This window comes from Protopterus annectens, chromosome 13.part0 (genome assembly GCF_019279795.1).
Source record: "Protopterus annectens isolate FY-2018-M chromosome 13.part0, PAN1.0, whole genome shotgun sequence".
NCBI classification, from domain to species: domain Eukaryota; kingdom Metazoa; phylum Chordata; order Ceratodontiformes; family Protopteridae; genus Protopterus; species Protopterus annectens.
Window position 1 is genome coordinate 199,055,913 of NC_056747.1, and position 6,000 is coordinate 199,061,912.

Consider the following 6,000-nt stretch of genomic DNA (forward strand, 5'->3'; position numbering starts at 1 on the left):
CGAGGGGAAGGTGGTCCACACAGCCTACCTGGACCTCGCAAAAGCCTTCGATACAATACCCCACTCGGGCATTATAGATAAGCTCACCAGCTAAAATATAAACCCCTATGTCACTAGATGGGTTGCAAACTGGCTCAAGGACAGAACCCACATGGTTAGAATTGCTGGAGCCATGTCAGACTCCAAACCAGTTACAAGTGGCATCCCACAAGGCTCAGTCCTGAGACCTCTCTTGTTCTGTATATATTTCTTGGAGGTACAGGCCAACACGGAAGGACTGTGGCTGACCAAGTTCGCAGATGACTGCAAACTGGATGCCATAATCGACTCTCCAGCCGACACAAGCATCCTCCAAAAGGGCCTCATAGAAACAGACAACTGGTGCCAGAGCCATGGCCTCAAGCTAAACGCCAAAAAGTGTATAGTCATCCCCTTTGGCAAAAACAAAGTGCCCACAAATTACCACATAGGTGGTAATCCATTAAGTACAGAAGAAGTAATTAGGGACCTGAGGACCCAAGTTGATAGCAATCTCTCATTTGACAACCACGTGGCCAAAGTGGTTAGAAGAACATTTTATATAGCCCACCTAATCATGAAGGGATTCACATCCAGATCAGGGGAGGTCATCGTGCCTCTTTACTCATCCCTCATCAGGCCCATAATTGAGTACAATGCCCCTTTTGGGATGTACCTTACCAGACACCTGCAGCAACTGGAAAGACCCCAAAGTACCTCACCAAGAGGATCAAAGGGCTCAAACAGATGCCATATGCTGCCCGGTTAAAGAAACTCCAGCTCTACTCAGTGGCATACCGCCTGCTCAGAGGGGATCTGTGCCTGACGTATAAAGCCATGTCCAACCCGGAATTAATGGACATGCTGCACCTCAGAAAATCCAAATCCCATCGAGCTACGCACTCGAGAGACTTGAACCTCAGCACTGAAATAAATAGGACATGCTGGAGGGACAGATTCATAACCCAGAGGCTCCCTTCACTCTGGAATAAAATCCCAGTCCAGGTTAGGCAGAGTCCCTCATTGACTATCTTCAAGAGGAATCTTGATGAGTGGATGGGAGATCATAGGTTTACCCCGGGTATCACTTCTGTGTCACTGTTAGACAGAGGCACAGTATACTACCCTCGAAAAAGGGCATAGCAAAATTAATTTAAAATGGGGGGCGAAAGCCAAACGCACTCTAGCTAGGCTTATAAATGCCCTAGGGCAGATAGCCTAGTATGAACCTATGAACCTATGAACCTATGAACCTAGTCCAGATGATGAATGAGGAGCCTATCCCAACAGCACTGTCTCATTTTATGTGTTCATAGGGAGTTACTCTCTATGTAGTTCAGATGATGAATGAGGACCGTATCCCAACAGCACTTTCTCGTTTTGTGTGTTCATATGGAGTTACTATGTATGTAGTCCAGGTGATGATTGAGGATCTATCCCAACAGCATTCTTTTATTTTATGTGTTCATACGGAGTTACTATATTGTAGTCTATGTGTCTATTGAGGAGCCTATCCCAACAGCACTGTCCCATTTTATGTGTTCATAAGGAGTTACTATATATGTAGTCCAGGTGACAATTGAGGAGCCTATCCCAACAGTACTGTCTCATTTTATGTGTTTATAAAGAGTTACTATATATGTTGTCCAGATGACCAATGAGGATCTATCCCAACAGCACTGTCTCATTTTATGTCTTCATAGGGATGTACTATATATATAGTCCAGATGACCACTGAGGATCTATCCCAACAGCATTGTCTCATTTTGTGTGTTAGTAGAGAGTTACTATATTTGTAGCCTATGTGATGATTGAGGGGCCTATCCCAACAGCACTGTTTCATTTTATGTGTTCATAGGGAGTTAATATATATGTAGTCCAGGTGACGAATGAGGAGCGTATCCCAACAGCACTGTCTTATTTTATGTGTTCATAGGGAGTTACTATATATGTACTCCAGATGACCATTGAGTAGCCTATCCCAACAGTACTGTCTTATTTTATGTGTTCACAGGGAGTTACTATTTATGTACTCTAGGTGACCATTGAGGATCTATCCCAACAGTACTGTCTCATTTTATGTGTTCATAGGGAGTTATTATATATGTAGTTCAGGTGACGAATGAGGAGCCTATCCCAACAGCACTGTCTCGTTTTATGTGTTCATATGGATTTACTATATATGTAGTCGAGGTGATGATTGAGGAGCCTATCCCAACAGCACTGTCTCATTTTATGTATTCATAGGGAAGTACTATATATGTAGTCCAGATGACCACTGAGGATCTATCCCAACAGCACTGTCTCATTTTGTGTGTTATTAGGGAGTTACTATATATGCAGCCTATGTGATGATTGAGGACTCTATCCGAACAGCACTGTTTCATTTTATGTGTTCATAGGGAGTTAATATATATGTAGTCTAGGTTACAATTGAGGAGCATCTCCCAAAAGCACTGTCTTATTTTATGTGTTCATAGGGAGTTACTATACATGTACTCCAGATGACCATTGAGTAGCCTATCCCAACAGTACTGTCTTATTTTATGTGTTCATATCGTGTTACTATTTATGTACTCTAGGTGACCATTGAGGATCTATCCCAACAGCACTGTCTCATTTTATGTGTTCATAGGTAGTTACTATATATGTAGTCCAGGTGATGATTGAGGAACCTATCCCAAAAGCACTGTCTCATGTTATGTGCTCATAGGGAGTTACTATATATGGAGTCCAAATGACCATTGAGGAGCCTATCCCTACAGCACTCTCTCATTTTATGTGTTCATAGGGAGTAACTATATATGTAGTCCAGGTGACTATTGTGGAGCATATCCCAACAGCACTGGCTCATTTTGTGTGTTCCTAGGGAGTTACTATATATGTAGTCCTGTTGAATTTTGAGGATCTATCCCAACAGTACTGTCTCATTTTTTGTGTTCATAGGGCATTACTATATATGTAGTCTACGTGACTATTGAGAAGCATATCTCAACAGCACTGTCTCAGTTTTTGTGTTCAAAGGGAATTACTATATATGTAGTCTACGTGACAACTGAGGATATATCCCAACAGCACTGTCTCATATTAAGTGTTCATAAGGAATTAATATATATGATGTCTAGGTGATGATTGAGGATCTATTCAAACAGTACTGTCTCATTTTATGTTTTGATAGGGGGTTACTACATATGTAGTCTAAGTGACGATTGAGGAGACTATCCCAACAGCACTATCTCATTTTATGTGTTCATATGGAGTTACTATATATGTAGTCCAGATGACCACTGAGGTTCTATCCCAACAGCACTATCTCATTTTATGTGTTCATAGGGAGTTAGTATATATGTAGCCCAGGTGACGATTGAGGAGTCTATCCCAACAGCACTGTCTCATTTCATTTGTTTATAGGCAGTTACTATATATGTAGTCTAGGTGACAACTGAGGATCTATCCCAACTACACTGTCTCATTTTGTGTGTTCATAGGGAGTTTTCTATATATGTACTCCAGATAACGATTGAGGAGCCTATCCCATCAGCACATTCTCATTTTGTGTATTCATAGAGAGTATTTGTATATGTAGTCCACGTGATGACTGAGTTGCCTCTCCCAACAGCACTGTCTCATTTTATGTGTTCATTGAGAGGTACTATATATGTAGTCCAGATGACCACTGAGGATCTATCCCAACAGCACTGTCTCATTTTGTGTGTTAATAGAGAGTTACTATATATGTAGTCTAGGTGACGATTGAGGAGCCTATCCGAACAGCACTGTTTAATTTTATGTTTTCATAGGGAGTTAATATATATGTAGTCCAGGTGACGAATGAGGTGGCTATCCCAACAGCACTGCCTTATTTTATGTGTTTGAAGGTAGTTATTATATATGTAGTCTAAGTGACGATTGAGGAGCCTATCCCAACAGCACTGTCTCATTTTATGTGTTCTTAGGGAGTTACTATATATGTAGTGTTAGTGATAATTGAGGAGCCTATTCCAACAGCAGTGTTTCATTTTTTTGTGTTCATAGGGAGTTACTATATATGTATTCCAGATGACGATTGAGGAGCCTATCCCAACAGCACTGTCTCATTTTATGTGTTCATAGGGAGTTACTATATATGTAGTCCAGATGACGATTGATGAGCTTATCCCAACAGCACTCTCTCATTTTATGTTTTCATAGGGAGTTACTATAAATGTGGTCTAGATGATGACTGAGGAGCCTATCCCAACAGCACTGTCTCATTTTATGTGTTCATAGGGAGGTACTATATATGTAGTCTAGGTGACGACTGAGGATCTATCCCAGCAATTGCTTGCTCAGAGTCACTCTGTAGACAGATGGAGACTAATGGGATTAGACTACGTGAAACAGTTTGTTATCACCCATAGTCAATCTTTTGTGCTAATTGGTAGAAAATCTAAAGTGACATTATGCAATTTAACCTTGAAATGTGATTTTGCAACTACTGTATGAAATAGAATTTTCTATCTGAATTCATATTTTGGGATAGAATTACTCAAGGGCACTATGTTCATGAGGTCAGGCCCCAGATATAGCATTATGTGCATAAATCTGGTACAAAAAAGCTGACGTTTATTAAAGTTAGAAAGACATATCTGTCAGATTAAATATAATGCCTAAATATAGCATTTAAGTAACATTTTGAGACCAAACTTTCAGGGTACTCAAGTGACTCCTTCATAAGTCTGGGAGAGACCACCAATAGGATTTGAGGATTTTAGAGTAAAGTGTTAAAATTTGCTATGGTTATGAGGAAATGTTTGCCATATGAAATACAGACGTATGCGTCTGGTAGTCAGTAATAGTTTTTGGACAAAACATTCAAAATAATCTTTTTTACAGATCATGAAGCCTGAAGTATCTTTGTGTGATCCTATCTTAAAAGATAATTTTGCAATCATTGTATAAAACTGTTTCCTGTCTGAAGCCACCCTTTAGGAAAGAAGGGCACTTGAAAAGTACAGCAGCACATAAGGCAATGGTAGTTTGACCAGCAGCAAGGCTTTCAGGAGTGGCCAGAGTTATCATCAAATAAATATATGCAAATACTCACAAAACTTAAAATAATTTTCTAAAAGGACCAGCCACAATGAAAAGTTTAGATACATTTAATTATAAATAATAAAAGAACATGAAAACTGTAAATATCTATTTACAGTAAATACCAGAGTTTCAGTCACAGAAAATATTAAAAATAACACAGCTGAAAAGTTTCACACAGTGACAGAAAAACAATACTAAACTATTCTGATTATATTTTCTTGACTAATCTAAAGAGTACTAGTCCCTGGTCCCTTACTAGCACAAGGCAAGATGAAGTTGGTGAGTGGTCTTCCTCCATTGTTAGGTTCCAGGAACAGACTGCTCCTGAGACTTCAGTCTCCTCTAATATTAAAACATTATTTCTGTACAGGATGACATCACATACATCTGGTCATCTGATTTCTGGTTCCCATGCACCCCCCCCCCCATTGCTAGTAATTGTCAGGATTTATAAAATAGGTGTCAATAATACATATACACAAAGACTTGCTAAGATCTGCTGCTGCTCCTTGAAGTCATAAAACCATAAAATACTTCCACTATTCCTACAGGAGCAAATAAACCATATTTCTTACAGACATCGCATCTCTGGTTTCATTCAAAACTGTGAGATAACGCCTTTATGGCCTAGGCCAGTAGTTTAATTTCTTATTATTTTTTAAGGTTGAGATTAACCTCTTTTACTGTATCCTCTGTCAAAGCATATACATTTAATTCAATTACAATAATACATGTACATTTCTTTTCTTTCCAGTGGGGCACACTGTTGATACATTTTAACACAATAAACTTTACAAATACATTTTTAAATACAAGCAGCAGTGCAAATCAGTTGGACACAAATGATGTATAATTCTGTACTAAATTCCTGCTAGTTGTGCTGGCATATGTCACACATCCACTGCT